The sequence below is a fragment of the Macadamia integrifolia genome, chromosome 4, assembly GCF_013358625.1.
Source record: "Macadamia integrifolia cultivar HAES 741 chromosome 4, SCU_Mint_v3, whole genome shotgun sequence".
In the NCBI taxonomy this organism is placed as follows: domain Eukaryota; kingdom Viridiplantae; phylum Streptophyta; class Magnoliopsida; order Proteales; family Proteaceae; genus Macadamia; species Macadamia integrifolia.
Genome location: NC_056560.1, coordinates 19,592,957 through 19,616,363, shown reverse-complemented (window position 1 = coordinate 19,616,363; position 23,407 = coordinate 19,592,957). Strand labels below are relative to the sequence as shown.

The window sequence follows — 23,407 nt, the reverse complement described above, 5'->3', positions numbered from 1 at the left end:
TTGTTCGCGCACATATCTTTTTTCTTTTTTTTTTTTCTTTTTCTTGAGAAAAATAGAATATATTTTTTTAATGGATTTATAGTAAGTGGAATGTTTAATATGATTCTTTGAGACTTTAACGTACAACTTTAATTCGAAAAATTCATGCGGTTAGCAAATTATAGTTAAATAACTGTCATTATTTTATATTATCCACAATTATTTTAATATTATTCTTCGTAAAGAGTCTCGGGGACCGGTCTAACCGGAAAATCGGACAAACGTTTTGAGTGTAGGGCTGACTTGGAGCCCAAGAACAAGGAGGTGAGAGATTTCTCACCTTGTTCATGTTTATACTTCACAGTCTCTAAGTGCAACTAGATTCAGGAGGAAGAGAACTGAAAATTAATAATCTTCATTAGCTTTCCACGCTGAAACCCTAAATTTTTATGCGAAATCTCCTTCTTTGTCTTTTGCGAGCAAAGAGTCTGATTCTTCCCGCTTTCACATTTCAAGGCTTTGGGATCTTAATTACATCTAATCTAATGTTGTCTCTCGATCTATCACTTGAATCCCAGTGAATTTAATCGATTGGGGACTTGTTTGAGTTCCAGACTCGATCATTCTACATTCTAACCACAAAATAATGGAGGGGGTGTGGGTTGAATAGGATCTTTTAGGGCATCTAATATCAAGAAGGGTGTTAATATATGATATTCCAACTAGTTTCTTGAAATGTTTATTAGCTGATTCATCCCCAAAAATTGATGAGCAAGACCTTAGGTTCTTTTTCATTGTTCTTGTTTTGAAATTGGTACTTTGGTGACCTATATAGCATTAGTAAATGGAGTTGTAGCAGGTCCTAACGGTCACTCTTGGTTTATACTCAAGAGAGGTTCTTAGATGATTCAGATTTATTCGCACTTGCATGTGCTTCTAGGAAAGAAAATAGCTTTTGCTTCATAATTTATCCAAAGTGGATAAGAGTTCTCCAGTTCTCTTTACATGCCTAATCTGGTTAGATTTCTATTCCATTTCATATATCTATGTCTTCTTACCTTTGAGACTGGGCATATATTTTTGTTCAGAGTTAAATATTGCCGTACGGTTTGCATCTAGGGAAACAATTAATAAATTGTTTGCAATCCACTCTAACTAGATTCAATTAACCTCATTTTTTTTTATCGTTGTCCAAGCACACATTATATAATCCAGGTTCAGGAAGTCAAGTAGGAGTGGAGTCTGAAAAGTTTTGCTATTGTTTTAACCTAGACTATCAGTCTTGGTTCCTTGATTGTTGGGTTAAATAAACAAATAAGGAGAAGGGTGACATCCAGATCGAGGTCGTGTGGTGTTGGGATTCTGTCCAGGGAAACAATTAAGAAACTGTTTGCAATCCACTTTAACTGGATTCAATTAAGCTCAAAATTTTTTATTTTATTTTTATTTTATCATTATCCAGTCACACATGATGCTGGTATCATATAATCCAGGTTCAGGAAGTCAAGTAGGAGTAGGTGAGAAATTTTGCCATTGTTTTAATCTGGACTACCAGTCATGGTTCCTTAATTATTTGTTGGGTTAAATAAACGAATAAGGAGTAGGGTGACATCCAGATCGAGGTCATATGGTGTTGGGTTTGTGTCTTGCATTTTGTAGAGCCCACACAATTGAAGCAGCATAGTGTGTTGCAACCTAAAACTGAGACTTCTTAGAACTTCAAAACCATACTCAATTGTAGCTGAGTTTGATTATTGATGCTCCGATACCATGTAACTTCAGAGAACCCTGTAGTCGACTAGAATAAAAGGAACAAAAAAAACATGGAGAGAGAGAGAGAGAGAGAGAGAGAGAGAGAGAGAGAGAGAGAGAGAGAGAAACTAGTAGAGCCAACGATGGATTGTGTAAGCGAGTTCTATTGCTTAATAGAGAGTCCTTACATACTCAGAACCTGAATAAGAATCACAAGGAACTAATATTCCTAAAGCAATAATTAACTAAACTAATAACTAGTAAGGTCCCATCACAATAGGGGCAAGAGTACCCAAGAAAAAGACATTTTACAGTTTTGTGAGACAACGTATCTACCTAAGTGCTAAGGCTGTAACTTATAAGCCAAAAAAAAAAAAAAATACAACAATAAATCTGAGGTGACAATGAAAACAATGGTGTGTTAGGAAACACAAGGAAAAAATGTGAATGATTATCTAAAACAGAAGGTGGCATATAGTTAATCAAATTACAGGCAATGAAATGACATCAAACAAAAAAGTGTGGTTATTCCATTTAGATCAGTAAGTTTTTGTTCATCGCCAAGACTCTAAGGTGGTCGTGTTGGTTGTTCATGTGACATATTTTATATGGTAATGATGCATCTAGTATTGCAGAGGTAAAGTTATTTCTACATCTACACTTCCAAATGAAAGATTTGGGCTCTCTCAACTATTTCCTTAGTATTTAAGTACTACGAAGCAAAAAAAGGGATCAGTCCATCACAACAGCAGTATATGTTGGATCTTTTGTTTAATAGTGTATACTTGCATGTAAGCCAACTGATACTCCTATAGTTCCACATCAGTAGTCTGGCACAGAACATGGTGAAGTGTTTGATGATAACCACGGATACATGGGACTAGTTGAGAAGCTTATTTATCAAGTCTTCTTCATTAGAACTTACATCAAGACATTGAACACCAAAAGAAATAACTTTTGTAGCAAACCAAGATAGTGGAATTTCTCTGCCATTTTTCCTTTTCTTCTCTTATGCAATCTCAACCTTAGGATCTTAGGGGTAGAAACTGGGATTTTAGGATTTAATTTGCCTATAAAATGCCATTAAATTTAGCTTATAATGCAGTGAATTAGTGAGTTTTGATTAATCAAATTGTGATTCTCCAATTGAGAGTTTCCTTTAAACTTGGAAGAGTTCTCCTTTAAAACCTTGAAAGAGCACCACTCCTTCCTTGAAGAGTAGGAGCTTTTCCTATCATCCTTGCATACTAGAAAAGTTGTAAGACCTTATTCGAGCTGTAATCATCCTAGAAGAGTTGCATTTCATCCCAATATCTATCAACATTCATCTCTTTGAGATTTTAGAATTAGTCTAGTGCTTATACTTCTACTTCAAGCTATTTTTCTTTTAAAGATCTTATACTGGTTTTTTGAAGTAGATTTTGTCAACAAAGTTGTAAATCCACCAGTCCTCGAACTTTTGGTTTTGGAATTACCTCAACCCGATTTATTCAGTTGGTCACTCGTTTCTAGAAAATTTTGTATCTAAATTGAGCTTTCATTGAAGCTTGTTTTATCTTCTCCTGATCTGAGTTTGGTAATATATAAGTTTGGCAATCTTCTTTGGATGTTGCATCATGGTGATAGGAGATCTACCACAGGTCCACATGGTATTGTGCAATTATTGGTGGAAATCTTGTCTAGTGGCTTAACAAGAAGCAAACAATTGTGGCTCGATCCAGTGCTGAAGATGAGTATAGAGCAATAGCGCATATTGTAGTTGAGTTGATGTGATTGAAATCTTTTCTTCAAGAGTTAGGTTTTCCAAGTACTCAACCTATGAATATGTTTTGTGATAATCAAGCTTCCATCTATCTTGTCAGTAACCCGATGTTTCACGAAAGGACAAAATATATTGAGGTTGACTGTCATTTTGTGTAAGATGTTGTTATGAAGAGGTTAATTATTACACTGTTGTTTCATCGGGTTACCAATTGGTTGATGTATTTATTAGGTCTCATTTAGTCCAATTTTCCAGGAAGTGTTGTTCCAAGTTGGGCATGAGTGACTTATATGCTCCAGTTTGAGGAGGAGTGTTAGATTATATTCTGGTCTATAGGAATGTCATGTGTACCCCTATTGGACCCATAGTTAGTTATTAGTTGCATTTGGGCTTACACACGATATGTGAATGCCCCTATCATGAGATGGAACTTATTAGTTGTAAGTTTAGTTAATTATTGCTTTAGAAATATTAGTTTCATTTTCTAGTTGTGATTCTTATTCAGGTTTTGATTATGTAAAACTTCTTATTATAGGAGAAGGTTTATCCAACGATAGAATTCACTCATGGAATCTATCGCTAGCTATGCTATTTTCTCTCCTTTCTTCTTTTCTCTATCTTTCTCGTTGTTCTCTTTTTCTCTTATTTTGATCAACTACCAAGGTTTCACTGAAGTTACAATTTTTTGTTGGTAGGTTTCCTTTTGTATAGCTCTTCTAGTTTCTTCCACAGTGAATGCTTCGACATCTCTGTGGATATGTGATACAGTGTCATCCAAGATAAATTCAACAACTTTCAGATCCACTATCTCATTTTCAGTATCACTCATCCTTTTCGGTTTCACATTAGCATCCTCCACGGGGCGGTACAGATCCTTGCAATATAGCAAGTCTTCCATCTTTATTGTACCAATCATCCAATTATTCATATTCAAGCTCATCATCTGTATTATGTTCTTTCTCTCCCTCTTTAGTACATGATTGCAAGAACCTTGCTCTTATACCACTTGTTGGGAAAAACAAACGATATCACACTATGTGCAAGTTAATGAAGAAATAAAAAACTAAATACGCATAATAATAATACACTGAACAAATTAACCCAAACTACAAAAGCACACCAATTTTTACATGGAAAATCCTTTCAAGGTAAAAGGAAAAACTATGGGACCTTGTCCATGTAAAAACTTTCAGTATAATCAATAATGGGAATACAATATCTTCTTTATAGTCAATGCTAGAGGCTATCAAAACATCAAGAGAAAATCCCTTCTTGATTACAAAGAAACTTACTATATAAAAGTATATTCACAAGATTATAGTACTTTCACCTCAAAACCCATCATGACATATCCGGGTGAAATTACAGTACCCTTCCTTCTTCCCTTGACAAAGAGAACGCCATCACACTGCCACCCAATACAATGAACACAAGAGAGAGTAGGGGTGCCAATTTCAGGCACGACTGAGCACGATTGTTTAAAGCCCGAACCAGCTTAGCCTGATTAATAAATGTGTCGGGTTCAAATGCAGTCAGATTATAGTCGGTCTTTACCGGTGCAAGGTCCTTACCTGTCGGTCACCCGACCGGACCGATCAATTATATGTGCGTCTAAGCTCAACCCATTAATCACTATATGAAATTCTCATTTTACCCCCAATGCCCATGAACTAAAGATAGTCTATGTTAAGACATACTTTTAATTTAAGAGGGGGAAAAAAGATAGGTTAATTGAACCTTACCTTCAGCCATATGGTGGGGCATAGAGGATTTGTCACATAGTCGTGCTATGACTTGTTTTCAGTCATGGCCCATTTATAGGTAAACATGCATTCAACATGGCTAAAGCCCAATTTAAGGAAGACCGAGCTCGATTGATCGAATATAAACCGTACCATGCCCGCCAACGTATGCCCAGTCGGATAAACGGTCGGTCATTGTGCAAGACTTCAACATGATCAAACCCATTTAGGTCCAACCGAGTGTAGCCCATCCTGACCTATTGACACCCCTAAGGGAGGGTACCTTCTCTTCTTTCTTTTCTCTTCTCTTTCACTCATAGAAAAATCCAGAGCCGAAAGAGATCTTTCAATTACCTCACATTCACCCTTTCTCCCCTTTATAAAGAAACAAAAGAAGAAAGTCATCGAAAACGTGGCATAAGCGAACATGTAAAACACAAACATACTTTAAGTGTTGTATATGGGTGAGAGAAACCTCTCTCTCACTGCCTTAACTCTTGTGGCCCCTTCCTTATGTGAGGAGGATCCCAACAATTATGATATCTCTCCCACTATGGTTAAGGGTGCAAATTGGCTTCGAACCGGATATTCGGTTTGGTTTGATTTGATTCGATTCAGTTCCAGGAAGTGTTGGTGTGATTTGCAACAGGACTAAGTCCACCTTTATTCTGAAAATCGGTACTTGTACCAAATTTGTTCAGTTTCAAGAGTGTTGGTGTGATTTGCAACCAGATCAAGTCCACCTTGATTTTGAAAATCAGTAGTCGTATCAAACTTGTTCAGTTCTGTTTCATTTTGGTTCTTGTACTCAATTTATACCATATATTTATAAAAGGGGTACCTAGTGCACTAGGCTCTTGCCACTGCAGGGTCTGGGAGGGTCATATTGTATGCGACCTTACCCCCAGCTTCACAGAAAGGTTGTTTCCTAACTCGAACCCTACAATGTAGCAACCTTATCATTGCACCAAGGTCCACTCTCTATAATACTATTATTATAAAATCTAATACTAATATTAGTAAATTTTTTTAATATATTAGTATTATAATGTATTAATATAATATAATATATTAATATTTTTTGGTAGAATATAATATATTAGTATTTTTTTTATAGAATATAATATATTAGTCTTATTTTTTATTAATATAATATAATATAGTGATAATCAAATTCAATTCAATTTCTATTTTAACTGTCAATTCCTATGTTGGAATCAAAAAATAACTAAGGCTACGTTTGGTAACATTCTATAAAAACGTTTCTGGAGTTTTTCGTTCTATGGGAACGAAAAAACCCAATAAAGCGTTTGGTGCACTTATGGTGTGTTTTGTTTTTTTTTTTTTTTTTTTGAAAAAAATGTGAAGAAAAAAAAATGCTAAAAACGAGAATTGACGGAACGACGAAAGGCAGTTCCGTCATTCTAAAAAAAAAAATGTCATTTTGACATAGAAACTGAAATTTTTGCTTTTGACACGGAACGTCGTTTCTGGAACAAAAACGTTACCAAATGCAGCCTAAGTCCAACCTCAATTTTGTTCCCCAATTCATTTATTCAGTTCAAATCCAATTTCGGTTTTTGATTCCTGTTCCAATTTTACAGTCATAGGATTCTCTTAGATTTTTTATTTTTTTTTTCCAAAAATAAAAATATACAGAAAATACCTAGGATAACATAGTTTATACATCATATCAGTATTATAAATCAAGAATTTCTAGTCATAGCCTCTTTGGCCATCTCCCTGAGCATCAGGACAAACTTTAGTGGTCAATTGTTAAAATCATGATAGGAGGGATGGGCATTATTCGGTTCCACCCTTTTGGGACCAGCACTAGAGAAGTCTTGATTAGTTAATCGGGTCTAAACCTTTAGAATCAGTATCCATTTTTAAGGGGACGTTCCCGGTTCTGGTAACTAGGATTCCCCATTCTAAATCATGGCATTGTCGATTGCGTTGTGGGTGCAACTGATTGTGGAGCCGCACTCATTGCAGATGCCAAAGTTGGGTTCCACGATGCAAAAGCATCATGATTAACTCCATAAACAGCTGGATTATCCCCATACCAGCAGTAATACATAAAGTAAGCACAACCTGATTCGAAGGAACCCAAGGACCAAACGGAAGGATTCCACCAAGAAGCTCCTCACCTAGAGAGAGAGAGAGAGAGGGTTTAGGGTTTTTTGGCTTCTCAAAAATAAGTTCTGAACTTTTTTTTAAAGGTTCTGAGTTCTAATTCCCAATTTGTTGTCACCAGCTATTCCATTCAGGAATAGTCTTCATCTGATACAAATCTTGAACCTTCCACCTCAAGGTTAGGCACATAATCAACAAATCATTGAGGATGTAAAGAAACTTGTTCATTTAGGAATAGTCGGTTCTCTCAATTAATAATAATTGAACCTAGAATCGGAATCATTCCAACAAACTGATGGTTGTGACGGTTCCATTTTTCAAGGTGTCGGTAGATTGACACCCTTATCTCTTGAAAGCTAGGACCACTGAATTTACAGACAATGGGAATGATCAGAGGATCTCGCCTGTTCACATTGCAACAGAAGTTATATGACAATGCAGTAGGCTACTATTTTGAGGGGAAAGGGTTTCCCACCCTGCCAGTGTGTGAAAGAACCAGCATGCTATCACCATTTAGTGGTTTGAAAACGGTATCAATCTATATAAACCTTACATTTTCAAAATAGATAAAATAAAAGGGAAAAAAACTCGCTGTGGTTGCACAGTTTCTACACCAGCATGGGGTAATGAGGGGTGCATATGGGCATATCTGGGGATGGGTTTTTGGTGTTTCAAGGGTAGGGGCATCATTTCGCCGCTCTCTATGTCTAGGCACAAGGGCCAAGTGACTACGGAGCATGCATTTTCCCTAAAACAAAAAGGGGAAAAAGAACCATGGCAGACTGTAGGATGCAAAAAGACCACATTGCCTCCCTTGACATGCGTTGAATATGTTCCTGCTGCCCTCCCATTAGTTCACTGTTCTAGTGTTTCTTATGCCAAACTGACAAGATTCTCTCGCCCAACCAAAAAAGCAAAAGAAAAAAATAAGAGAGAAAGAACACTATCTGCTTTCGTTCCCCACTCCCAGTCCCAGATACATGGAAAGTGAGGGATAAGCTGTGGAAAGATGCCCTGCCGCCTGCCCTACTTCCTATTTATTTGGATGTGGGGCTTTCACTTTTTGTGAGAAAGCTTGGAAATAGACCCCCTTTGATATTTTCCTTTATTTTGAGATAGAATGTCCAAGAATGTTAAGAAGGTCTGAGAAAGTGAAAAATAATTTCAGAGGTTTTGGAGGTAGGCGATAGTTAGTGTAATGGTTTTCATGGTTTGTGGTAGGAATGCCGACAGCCCCTAGAGTCCATTTGATGGGCCGACAATAAACCCTATGAAGATGGGGATTGCTCCTTGCTAGTAACAAAGGGGTGAAAGGAAGCTTATGAAGGGAAAGAAACCAGCAGAAAAGAGAGAGGGACAACCGGACAAGTATGGGATAAAGGATCGGAGGTGGAAATTTCAAGAAATCATATAAAATGAAAATCCAGATCTCTCAGAGGTTGAAAGTGTGCAAATATGTAAGAGAGGGTCTGAAACTGAATTTCTTAAGAAAAATGAAGCTGGCAATTGGTAGGGTTTGTTTCTTGAAAATTCCATAGCCTCATCAGTTCTTTTATCTTCAAGCAGTAATGCAACTACAAGCTTAGTTAGGAATTATCAATAGCACAACAATAAGATGAAAGAATATAAGCTTATATAGAACCATATTATTACAAGTTTCAAGAAAATATCAAGTGTCTAACCAACACCTCAACCTTTTCCCAACTAAATCAAGTCAACTACATGGATCCACTAAAGCAAAAGATAAGAGAAAAAAGAAAGGAGGAAAAGACAAAGAAAAGAAGCAAAGTAATGCAATACTTCCAAAACATCCCACCTAAAAGTAGTCGACAACATGGATCTTTTCCCTCCAAACAGATCTATTAGATATCATATTAGGATTCAAAAAACCTAGCATTTGCATGCCTTTCCTTACCAGTTCATCAATGGTCATATTAGGCCTACCCTAGCTCTTCTAGCTCCTTTCAACTAGATCTGATCGTTCCTCCTTACTGGAGCATCCCAAGGCCTCCATTAAACATGGTCATACCACCTTAAGAGGTATTCTAGGAGCATGTCTTGAATCGGGGCCACTCCAAATCAGCTCTCACCTGTCATTCCTCACTCTACCTCTCCTAGTTTTTCATGTATCCATCTCAACATCCTTATTTCAACTACACCCAACTTATCTATGTTACGCTTGTTGCCTTCCCAACACTCTCCCCCATACAACATAGTCGATGTTATGATAGTTCTGTAGAATTTTTCTTTAAACTTTAGAGGAATTATACTGATCACACAACATTCTAAAAGCACTCTCCACTTCGTCTATCCTACTTCAATTATGTGAGAAATATCATCATTTATCTCATTTTCCTTGTTTATGGTTGGCCCCAAATATCTAAAACAGTTGCTTTGTGAAATCTCTCTCTCATCAAATTTCACCACTTCGGAGTTAGTCCTGGAGCGACTAAACTACACCCATGTACTCCATCTTTGTTCTACTTATCTTAAGACCTCTTGATTCTGAAGTAGATCTCTATAACTCCAACTTATCATTAATTCTTGCCACTATCTCATCCCCTAGAACAATATCATCAGCAAAAAGCATACACCATTGAACCTCCCCTTGATTGCCTTAAAAAAATCATCTATGATAACTACAAATAGATAAGGACTTAAAGAGGATCCTTGATGTAACATCATGGTAATTGAAAACTCACTACCAAGACTTCCAGTGCCTAACCATCTTGCATTAATTGCGTAACAATGTTGGGCAATGAAGAATGATAGTTCAGTTTTTGCTTCTTTCTATGCGAAGTAAGTATCTCCTTGAGGATGGGTCTATTAGGACGTATGTATACACTACAATTCTTCTAGGAAATAAAAAGTTTGGAACTCATTTAGCTCTCGAAATTGGTGGATCTTTGCTTACGATACTCAGATTAATTTTTTGGAGCACCAATGGCTTGGGGAGTTCTCATTAGAGGAAGCTTTAAATTTGGGTTGGATTTCTTTGCATGTTTTGTTGCGAAGGTTTCTGACTTTATAAGGAATGGAAGGTTGGTCTTTCCGTAGTGTCATTCTACTTTTTTGAGTGAGATATGCAATTCAGCTCACCAGGTATCTCTTCCACAGTTCCACGTACTCCTTGTGATAGGTTTTGGACTATATTTCTCATTGAAACATCCCTTGGAAATTTCTGCAATAGTGGATTCACTTGCAAAATTATCTCTCGTCCATACAGTGGTATATTTTTCCCATTGTTTTTGAGAAGTCAATTCAATGGCTGATGCCCTTTCTAAGAGGGCAGAAAAATCTTCTAGATGCAAAAGTTGGAATAGTGGTCCCTCGTGTATCAGCTCTAAGTCTCTAACCTGAATTGGGAATGATTACGGCAACCTATATATAGGTTTGCTAATGTTTTTGGTTTTCTTCTTTCCTCTACTGATAGCCATGCTGAAGGTGTAGTTTGAGGTAAAATTTTGTTTGTATTGGTGTCATCTAGGAATGCTCAAACATTAATTATGTATTTTATATAGTCCTAGTTTACATGCCTGAAAATACCCGAAGGTGCTACTGAGGTCCGATCATATCTAGGCCCGTGAGGGTGGCTTGTGAACTAGTCTTACACCACCAAACCAAAGGAGAACCAGACAATAAGGCCAACCTAGCTTGATGCAATCTAGCTTGTTCAAGCCAACTCACATATACCTGTAGGATTATTCCTTCAACCTCCTTGGTGGATTTCCACCTCAGCTCCTTTGACTCCTTTGGGAACTCATCTTTGGAATTTGAGTTAGTCTTGGAAATTGTGAAAACCTCACATATGTCAAAATTCAACCTTCAAGCTTTCATCAAGACCTTGGACAATACAGAAAACAACTTTCCAAAATAGTTGGATTTCTCTACAATCTTTCTTATCTTTTCTTGTGCAATCACAGCCTTAGAATCTCAGGGTAGAACCAGAGATTTATAATTTAATTTGTTTATAAATGACCTCCAAAGATTTCATGTAAACAAGTGGATTTTGAGTAAATTTTTGAACGAAATTGCTTAGTGCTTATCTCTTGAACCTTAAAGAGTTCATCTTCGAAACCTGTAAGAGTTTCTTTGAAACCTAGAAGAAGTTTCAATCCATCTTAGAACAATTGGATTTTCTACTTCACTTGCATCCTAGAAGAGTTGCAAGACCTTGTTGAAGCTATAATAATCCCAGAAGAGTTGCATTTCAACCCCAAATCTATCTCCATTCATTTTATTTTATTTTATAATTCTATCCTGGTTCATGCACAAGCTTCATGAGCCATTTCGAGTATGCTACAATGCTTGTCTAAGAAAACATTTGTGATGAAAGTTATAGGATAGAGAGTTCTTCAGTATGATTTGGAATCAAGTCATTTCGACCTATACAGAGCAACATATCACCATTTTACTAAGGTCCCTCCAAACTGAAAATTATGTACTTCTGCCAGTGTTTGAGCATGTTATTTGATTCTCTCCTGATCCATAAGTTTCAGCAGCCCATCTTTAGGTTTACATCGGTATTCATTGTTTTTATTATAATTTACAGACCACTAGCAAAAAAAAAATCCATTGCGTAACCAAATTCAAGAAATTTACGGACATACTACACAACATTAACAAAATAGATTGTTTATAGTAAAAAATAATTAAATAAATAAATAAAAGAATAGCCACAAAAATCACATAAATGGTAACCAATGGCACATACCCAGGTGATATTTAAGGCACCGTTTGACAACGTTTATGTGTCCAAAAACAGAACAAACATAAATTCACATTTCTGGGAACAGAAACGGAATTTAAGATGTTTGATAAACCTTGTTTCTCGAAACGTTTTCTGTAGGCAATGGTGTTTGATAACAAGCGTAATTACAACAAAAGGCTTAATAACCCCTCGTTGATCTTAAAGGAACACACCGATTTCACAGAGTAGTAGTTGAAGGTAATCGGACACAGCGAACTCATCTTCTAAACCCGTAGACTAGCACGGTCGGGAAGTTCTACAATTTGTTCAAAACAATCAATAAAAAACTTGCCATATCCTACCCTTTCCAAAGAAAAATCTTAGGATTTTTGGTAAGGTTTGGGAGAAGAATCTCCTACTTTGTAGAAGAATGGAGAAAAGGTGAAATAAATACAGGGGAACCGAAGGCATTGTTTGACACTGCCTGAAATCGCACGACGATTTTGAAAATTTGAAGCAGAGGTAGATGTTCAGCTTCAAAGTTGCCTCTTTTGTAGCCCTAAAGCTTCCAGCTTTCCAAGTCAGTAATACATCTTCTTTGCAACACTGTATAAGGAATCTCTGCAGGTGAAAAGACTACCGCAGGCGTCATGAGACTTGCCTTGGAGGCTCTTCGTCAGAGGTACTTGCAGGTGGTACTGTGAAGAGGAGTACTCTTGTCTTCACAATCGAGAGACTCTCACAGACCTCAGAGTGAAATTTGGGTAAAAATGTCAGGGTTGGAGTCTTTTTTCCCTTCAATTTGTCGTTTCAAGAAATGGCAAAACGAGTGAGACTTGTTTCGCATGGGCCTTTTCTTGGACCATAAATAGAAACAAATTTCAATTTCAACTTCTAAAAACAAGTGAAAAGAAACATGGTTGCCAAACTCTTTTTACCCCGTTTCTCCATTTCTAGGAACAAAGAAAAGCAGAAACGGCAGAAACGCAACGTTATCAAACAAGCCCTAAACAAATACTAGAACTTTTATTTAAATCTTGAAACCAATGCCTTGTTTGCAATTTTCAACCCTAACTTTCAAAGGACTGAAACAAGACAAATAAGATTCTAATCAAAACTTAAAATCTTATCCTGCATTGGAAACAAATAAGGAAATTTAATCTCAAAATAATAGAATTGGGTCCCGGATTGGATTGGAATTGAACTTCGGCCTGTATTTGGATTGGTAATGGATCGGCTGTGAATCTAACTTTTTCTCATCAAGGGGATGAACCAAGAAGAAAAAGAAACAAGCATGGTATTCTTTACCTTTACTCACCCCACCCCCAAACTAAAAAAAAAGTGTATGAAATATAGGTTTTTAGCAGGAAAATTCATGAAATTTTATGACATGGAAATCCATATCTCATGGAAGATGAAAGTGTTGCCATTGTAGAGGAGAATATAAAGATTAGTTGACTAAAGCTGGATTTCTTACAATCACTGAAGGTGGCAATAGTTGGCTTCTTTAAATTCACTAACCTAGTTAGTTCTTGTATCCTCAAGTTATGCAATTACATGACTAAGAATTATCAAGAACTGATGATTTCACTATTGATGATGCTTGAATATAAGGTCTTAGATGAAAACATGTTATAATCTAAGAAAAATAGATGGTCCCTAGCCATATTCTAGAAATTTAGTGAGAAAGTTTGGACGAACACGGAATCAACATAAAGAAAGATGCAGAAACCCAAGATTGTTTATAGTAGAAGAACAAACGGGAAAAGCAGCAAAATTTGTACAAATAGTAAGGCAGTGACAATGTCCAAGTACTGCCCATTGGAAACTGGCACTTTTTACTCTTAATTTAAATCAATGCCTACATCTACTTAACAACTTGCTTAGATACTCCATGTCCAACCCTAATTTTTAAAGACTGAAACACGACCAATAAACCTAACTAAATCTTAAAACCCTAATCTGTATAGGAAACAACTAAGGAAAAATAGACTACTTCCAAAACTTTTAGCTAGGACTGAATAAAAAAAATGAAAGAAGTCAAGCTTATGGTAAAAATAATTTTAAGACATTGAAATATCAAAATTATTAGGTGATGCAAGTCTCAATATAGGCTGTTGAAACCAATGGATTGGGAGAGTGAATTATACAACTTCAAATACAAGCACTCAACGTTCAGAAATTTCAGTTTGTAGGACCTCAGAATAATGAGGATATCTTGCTCAATATAGGTCAGAATGACCTAATTCTAAAGCCTACTGAATAAAAACTTACAGCTCTACAATTCTGATGACAAATATTTTCTCAGAAAAGTAGTGTAGTGTGCTCAAAATGTCTCATGAATCTGTGCACGAGCAAGGACAGAATTCTAAACAAAAAGGATGGAGACAGAATTGGTATGAGTTGAAACTCAACTCTTCTAGGATGTGTTTATGGCACCGGGTCTTACGATCCTTTTAAGATGCAATTAGGATAGGAAAAGCTCCTATTATTCAAGGAAGCAGTGAAACTCTTCTACGTTTCAAAATGACCTCTTCAAGGTTCAAGAGAAATGCACTAGGCAATCTTCATTTAATATTTAGTAATTCACTGACTTGCAAGCTAACTTTGGTGGCCTTCTATAGGAAAATTAGATCCTAAAATCCCAGCTTCTATCCCTAAGATCCTAAGGTTGAGATTGTACTAGATCTTTGCTTAAGAGAAAAGAAAAGAAAAACCAAATGGTAGAGAAATCCCACTATTTTGTTTTGCTACAAAAATTATTTCTTTTGTTATCCAAGGTTTTGATGCAAATTCTAAAGTCTTGATGGCAGTTCCAATGGAGAAGACTTTAGAAGAATGATTCTTGTTAAAGAGAAGTTGTCACCTCACTTTCTACTAAAGGGTTATGGTTTCAAGGGGGCTGAGGTGGAATCCACTAAAGATTTAGAAGTAGGTGCATAATTTGGATTGAACCAAACTAGGCTGGCCTCATTGGTTGGTTCTCCCTTGGCCTGGTGGTTTTGGACTAGCTCTTAAGCCACCCTTGCAAGCCTTTATACAATTGGACCACTATAACACCTCAAGGTGGTCGCATTTGTTTCAAATATTTTGGCCATGTGATCTAGGCCTACATCAGAGGGTGTAAGCAAGTTTAGTTGGTAAGGGTAGAGGATTGTTGTTGCCACATCTTGGTGTAGGAACATGCCTTTTCCTTGCACAATATGCACCACCTTCCCCCTCTTTTTTGTAGTGCACGGTATGAGCCTACCTCACTCCCTTGCACTGCAATACTCGTAGTAAATCAAGCTCAATGCATACAAAAAATAAATAAATGAGTAAATAATAAAACAAGGTAATTTATTCAGCTCATTTTAAGGAAGGATGGATTCATCTTAATGTTCTATTTCATTAATTCCTCCTCTGGAATTTGTACCATTTGTTTGGTACTTTGGGAGTATGATGTCTTGTATCCCATCACTTGTGTTTGTAGGCTGATTCTGAAGGACTGTTAAGAGCCCTAAAGGAATCAGTCCACCATGCGGGGGTTCAGAGCGATAGCCTCTAGGGAAATTTTTTTAGGTTATATGGATATTTCGGCATAGTTATTTAGGCGGGAAGGCGATCAAGGCTTTTGAGGGTCTTTTGAAGTGCTTTGGCGATAGGGTGGATAATAAGGCGTCGCCTTATCGAATAAAGCGTTCTAGTGTTGTTTTTTTTTTATGTAGCCATTTTATTTGGCACAAATAGCATATTAAAAATTATATAATTCTACTTATATGCAAAATATAGGTTAAAGATTCATACCAGTGTAGGATATTCATCAAAAAAACAAATCAATAAAGTGAATAAACTAAGTTCAACTTTATTATAACAAATAATATAACTATGAAACAACATTATAAATATAAAGAAAAAAAGTCGTTAAAATATGTAAGAATTTATTATACTTGCCTCTATGATGCAAAAATGAGTGCCTAAGATCATCTACTATATTTCTAATCCTGTTAGTCTAATTCGGGTTGCAACTACGGTCAATAGCTGGAATGGGAAAAGAAAACCATGAAAGAAGAAAAGGGAAGTCTCGTTGGAATGGAAATAAGAAGAAGGGAATAAGGGAAGAGGAATAGAAAGAAAGAAGAAGGAAAAACATATGAGAAAGAGATCTCCGTTCAGTAACAAAGAACTGGAAAAAGAAAAAGAATACCTTGTCGGAGCCGGAATGGCCTGAGGAAAACTCGCCAGAGGAAGAATCACAGGAGGAGAGTCGCCAGAGCTGGAATCGATGGAGGAAGGAATACCAATGCCCTAATTCTCCCAAACGAAGAAGAAAATAGCCAAAAGGATTTTGCAATTTGTGATATGTTTAACCACAAATGTGGTTTTAACTTTATATAGACTTAATCCCGTAGTTCTCAAGTGTATTGAATTCCCACGGACTTGCCAAACACAACAAAAGATATGGAATCTATGGTTAGACATTTAAAAAGAAATAACAAACAAAAACATAAAAAGGTGTCTGCCTTGGTCATAAGGCGTCGCCTTACATGAACCCATTAAGCGCATGACTGCCTTAGCCTACCCATACCGTCTTAACGCCTTAGCAGTGCCTTGGCAATGCCCTAATAACTATGTATTTTGGTAATGTGTGTCTGGATATGTTTCTCTATAAATTCATAGAGATGGTTCATTCTCTGTAATCTGAGAGATGTGGGAGGACAAACGGCTGTAACCCTATTCTCCATTGATAATGAAGCAAGTCTTATTTCATCATGGACATAGGCAATTAATCTTGTCGAGCCATGCAAATCCTTGTGTTACATTGTATGATTTTTTGTTTGCGATTTTCCATTTGTTACTTGCATTGTTTTAGGTTTTCCTTTCTATAAGTATTTCTTACAAGGAGTCATGAAACAACAACTGATGTTGCCTCCTTGTCAAATCTCAATAGTGGTTTTGTTTCCACTGCAAACTTCTTTGGTATCAGATTGCCAGGTTCACTCAACATAATCTCTTATGGTTTCCAACAATCAACATCATACACCATTAACCAAACTATAGTTTTTGTGGCTGTTTCTTTGGTGGCGGGGGTTCATAGCCAGGCCATTTTGTAAATAGCCACATTAATACACCACCAGTGGCAACTACAATAGGCCCTGCTTACTCTCTCATTGTAAGAAACAAACCTTCCTTGAGAAACAGTAGGTTCACATGTCTGGAGTTTACTTTGTCCTGGTGGTGTGCTCCTCGTATCATAAAAGAGTTTTCTCTGCTGTCACAATATCGCTCCCTTTTAAACCTTAGCTTTGGCATAGAGAGTAGCACCAGAACAAACTCTCTCCAAGACAACATATGTCTTGTAGATTTCCTTCGTGTAAGAATCTCTGTTTTGACCTCCTAATCACAGATTGTGCAAAATGCAAAAGTAAATTCTGTTGTAAGTAAGTGGCATAGATTGAGTGGATAACTACTACATTACAGCCCATATGGATGCATCTACAGACCACTAGCCCTAAGATGCTCTCGTCTTAGATGATCATCTACCGTGAGTTCTCACAGCTTTTCAATCAAGCAGCCACCAGTTAACACTTCAATTATAAGAGATGGCCATCAAGAGTTCGCCCTTCCAAAAAGAGATTTGTATTATTGCCTATATAGAGTCTTGGATTATGGCCTCGTCACTAAATTTCTGAAGTTCCTAGGGTCTGAAATCTGAGTGATCACTCCAAAGGCCCATCTAACTTGTCCACTAATTTGTTCTTCAGATCTCTTTTATTTGCTCATGGTCATTAACTAGCTCTTGAATCAGACAGCCACTTTTTCATCAGAAACTAATATAATTTCTGGATGAGAGGATAAAACGTGACAAGAAGGATTAACCAGCGTGGAACTCTACAGTTATGTAACTAGGGTATACCCTAGAAAACTGTAGATTGTTAAAATAAGAGGGTAGTGAAAAGAGTTTGGAGGGGGAAAAAACTTTTAGATTTTGGTTTAAGAGAAATTTAAAGATGTCATATACCATACAACCCCAGATCAAAAGGCCAATATAATTGAAACTCCCTAGTTTTAACTGAAAGGGGCAATCCATAGGATTGATTTCTAGCAAAATTCAGGAACCATGTAAAGAACTGATCAGTTTTGATAGCCACAGGACGTGGGATGGATAAATCAACTTGGAATTATTGAAACACTAGAAATGAAATAAAAAAAAATGACATGATAATTGCAAATTATTCATTTATGGAAATAGGATAAATTTAAGTTCAACCCATAATTATCAAGTCTTTTATATTGAGATTCAAGACTTATAAAATAGGAGTAAAGATCTAATTCGCAATCAGTAGAAGATAGAACATCAACCTAATACTTGTATACAGTTTTTTGGAGAAAAAATTATACACTATCAGTACTGGAAAGTATATTTGCAAAAGGACATAAACAGTTAGGCTATCGCTTGTACTGAAGAAAATCCTGCAAGAAACCACCGACATAAATTCAAATTCTCGTACAATATCTTCACATCTTATCCATAACTTGCTTGAAATGGGATTGAAACGTGAGGACTCTTCAACTAAAGATTATCTCAACAGCAAACAAACCACTTTTAAAACACCAAGAATGATTCCAAAAATTAAATAAAGTCAAGGATTAGTGATATTGTACTACTTTGAAATTGTAAACAGCAACTCACTCAAATTCATAGAAGTAATTATAGTTACTAAATATAGTCAAGATTCAAATAAACCATCTTTGAATCATTAATTCAGGCTGTCTTAAAACCGCTTCAAACTCATGAAGATCTCTGATCACTTAGAAGTATTAGTTACAAAACAATCTGACATTTCAATGGATAAATAGTAGAACTTTTGTTCTTTTTGCGCACCTAAATACTTCTCATAGAATTAATTCAGGGTTTGTGTAGTGGGCAAGAATTAAGTACCCTTGACTCCTTCAAGGAACTTGTCATCATGATAGGAAATACACCGCCCAGGTTGGATGAGCTACTAAAGCACATTAAAGTAACAAGAGAGTGACCATCTATAATTCAGTCTTTGATGAGTGCAAACGCATACCTTCTTTCAATAGTTGAGGAGCTGGAGTGCCCTGAAACTGTCACCTATCATCAGACCTGGAAAACCTTGTTCTCATTAATGTTGCTTTAAAGAAATATTGTCCAAATTGGTGTCAAAACAGGCCTGGCCTCCTGGTCATTTATTTCAACTGGGTAGTCATGAAATTACAGCCCTATTCTAGTGATCAAATGTAGTTCACATACATCAGTCAGCTAGGCAGTGCTCTATAGCCTTAGACCAGGTTGGTTAACTCTGCCTAAGCTTCTCCCTACTAACCCAGCTCAAATCTCCTCCAGTGTAATGAAGGATCTTAACCAGAACAGCTAGGTCATGGCAAAACCAGGGACTCAAAAATGAAAAATAAGTTAAAGGTCAATGAATTTTGTTCTAAGTTAATTCAAATGTTACGATTTAATATAAAAAAATTAAGGTCATTGTTACAAAATGCTACCAAGTGAAGGACAGATTTAGAATTTCAAGTGGGAAGTGAACTATGGATTCAGAATTTCAAGTGGAAAGTCAACTATGGAAATTAGGGTTAGAAGTTACGATTGGAAATATGGTTAGAAGGGTTGTCACTAGAGTTTCAGGATGTAAAATAAGAGGGGAACCATGGCAATTAGGTTGATAAAGTAGAAGTGAAATGATTACTATGGACTGTCAAGGGTAATGAATTAAGAGTCAGATAAGATGGTCTAGGGTTTTATGCAAATTTTATGTATAAAGAACAGTTTTCCCAGCTGTCAGCAACGAAGAACTGGAGATTTATCATGCCATGATCTAGGTCTTATGGATGCTGGGATATTGGGATTGTTTTTTATACTCCCATCTTAGTAAGATTTCTGATTTAACCGGGGAAAAAAAAGTGAATCCATTCATTTTCAAGTAGTTCACAATTTGACCTAAAATCTGAGAATTAGAGCAAAACAAAGAAATGGATTAACACAATGAAAGTAACAGAACCATAATAAAAATTTCAGACAACCTAAGTATCTTCATCCCTTAACGAAACACTTAAACATCACAATAACTTAAAACTAGTAGATAACCTTTAAAACAACCTAAACTAACATATATATATACATAAATACTACGTATGAATGTAAGAAGTGTCATCAGGAAATGACTTGATATATCGAAGTAAACAAAAGAAATCTTGTAATGGCAACAACAACAGGATAAACGTCACCAAATTGAATACAATTATAGACATCCAGTAGGGGATCAAGACTAAACCTCATAGTTATAGAAAATACACTTTGACCCAATATTCAAGTACACATTTTTAAAAGTTGTTTTGTACAATTCATTTTCTAAATGTATTGAAACATCGTAATAGGTTTTTAAATACATTCAAACATCATAATGTGATGAAGATACTTGCATCTGTCCAAATATCTAGCTATATTTGATTAGCTTTTTACTACCGTTGCTCCCATTTTCTTCCATTTCTAGAAACAAAGTATGGTCACCCAGTTTTTATTTTGGATACACAGGGTGTCCGGATCTTTGACAGTCCTTGGAGTCACTGTAATACCACTTACACAAGACCGGGTCAGTCCGAGACAATAACCCTCGTGCGGTGGCCCCAAGAAGTTAGGTGTAGCGGCGAAGGTTTGATCACGAGACCTCGCTTCTTGAGGCGGAGTACCGTGTCACACCCCTAAGAACCCAATAATAGAGATTACCTGAATTTCTTCTTGTAAATAGTAAGCTCTAGCCAAAATTCTAATAACACCATAGCTTAGCCCATACCTACCATGTTTTTTTTCTGTTTGTCATATCCAATCGAGGACCCGTAGGCCATTAGGGTTGGCATCCCAACTTAAGGAAGGGCGGCCAAGGGGTGGAGGGTGTGGAAGGAGGGGGCCAAGGCCACAAGGGGTGAATAACAAGATGTTACACATCTGATTTAGGGGGGGGGGGGGGGGGGAAGAGTTGAACAAGCGTTCTCTCCCAGAACTTAGGCCAGCGCTCCGCTACACTGACATCCACCACCACGCCAAGAGGCACTTCCTCATACCTGCAATTGTTCTATAGGTTAAAATCTTTAGGAGAGTACTCTTGCTGCAGGAAAATAATTTCTGCAATTCTAACAAGAAAACAGTCATTAGGCTTTTGTTCAGCTAAGTTGAGCAGACCATGAAAAATGTAAACAAGCTTCCACCCAATGCAATAATGTTAATCCTTCTAATGAACCGCCAATAGAAAGTTTTCAATCCGTAAACTGCCCTTCGGGACTGTGGAGTTTATCATCCCAAAAATAATATAATCTCAGCCATTAATAAACACTTCTTGAGATTGACTAAGTATTTTCTACACAAAACTTCTGATGCTTATGTTTAGTGTATTCATCACAAGAAAAGCTAAATATGAGAATATCGTCAAAATAAACAATTATAAAATTTTCAAGAAAATGTCCAAGAACTTGAGACATTAATCTCATAAAAATAGTTGGTGCATTCGATAAGCCAAATGACATGACAAGCCACTCACGGTATCTCTTCAGAGTCTTAAAAGCAATTTTTTATTCATTTTCAGTGAATTTATGGTACCCCTTCTAAGATCAAGTTTTGAAAATACTCTTGCTCTATGTATCATATCAAGCTTCTCATTAAGTCGGGGTATAGGAAATCTATACTCTTATCTTAATTTTGATTATAGCCCAACTATCAACTCAAATCCTAATGATCCATCCTTCTTTGGCCGAAGAAAAGCCGGAACAGCCCATAGGATTAGGTTTTTTGAATAAGCTTTCTTTTTTTAACTAGTCTTCTACTTGCCTTTAGAGTTCATCATTTTGGCAAAGCCCCAGAACAAAATCAATTCTATGTGGAATATCACACATTAGAGGTAAACCACTTGGTAGTTCTTCGGGAGCAACTTTGGAGAACTCATTGAGTAGCTATTTTATATCACTAGGCATCTCATCCTTTTACTTGTGGTTAACTTCAATGTCTAGTAGAACATAAACTTGAGAAGTCTCTTTATAAACCTTTTCCAATAATTTTGCCAATAAGAAAGTAGAATTCTCACTCTTATGGTATTTGGAAGGCAACTTCTTCAATAATGGAGTTAAAATATATTTTACTCCACCAAGAGATTAGGTGTGTCAAAACCTAGCCCAAACCGATAAAAATCGATAGAAACCGACTAATAAAACACAAATCAAACCAACCGATCCTTATTGGATTGGTTTTGGACTGAGGTATGTTGGGACTGACTGAAAATCGGTCTAAACTGAACTGACCAATAACCAAATCGAAACCAAACCAAATGAAACCAATTAAAAAATAAATGATTATGAGATTATAAATTGGTGAATTGAATATCCATTTTTTCACAATATTAGTAAAAAAAAATATTATTGTAAGAGAAAATGTTACAAATCATTGAATATTAGGTCATGAATGGAGAAATTTGATTTGTAAATTGTAATAATGTTTCCATTGATTTCCTTGTTCACTGTACAAAACTAGTTGAATAGTTAAAAGAATGATTGGGGATAATAGGGTTCATTTTGTGATTTCAATATTAGTTATCTTCTTAGTAATTTGTTATCCATTGGTTTCAATATTAGTTCCCTTAGAACGATAAACCATGATTTTATCATAAATTTAAAGTGTTTTTTTGGTCAAATCTTGTCATTATAAGTTATGAATATAAGATTTCATTATGGTTCAAGCCCAATAATAAACTGATCTAAACCGATATTAACCCGATATTGAAAAATCAAAATAAACCGAAACCAAACTGGACCAAAACCGAAATCGACCAAAAATCGAAGTTTCTTAACGGATTGGTTTTGGTCTCCCTCATTCTTAGACCGAATCCGATTCAACCCGACCGAAACCAAACCGAACCGACCAATTGACACCCCTACAAGAGATAAGGCATTTGACTTCTTTTCTCCATCATACTATGTTTTCCAATAGAATTGCCAAAGTCTTTCAAGTAAGAGGGGGCAAGCATCTATTGGTAAAACATCAAACAAAAGTTCATCACAATATTTTCAAGTTGAAAAATTTACCAAACATCTTTGATTAATGGGGATCTCACCTCCCTATTTAAACCAAGAAATGCTATAGGGATTTAGATGGGGTTTACATTTTAAATTCAAAATTTCCACCATGCTCTTAGCCACCATATTTTCACAACCACCTAATTCAATTATAAAACCATACATTTGCGACCATTAACAATACATTAGGAATGAAAAAATATTAATTCTTACCCATTTGGTCATCTTCCAAACTTTTAGTGTGGATAAAACTCGCCATGTGACAAGGTT

The 23,407-nt window shown here is 36.3% G+C and overlaps 1 protein-coding gene across 1 annotated transcript in view; it reads left to right on the top strand.

Moving 5' to 3' along the window:
• LOC122076172 (truncated transcription factor CAULIFLOWER A-like) overlaps positions 1–23,407 on the top strand; it is a 28,620-nt gene that overhangs the window by 617 nt on the left and 4,596 nt on the right. The window lies entirely within an intron of this gene.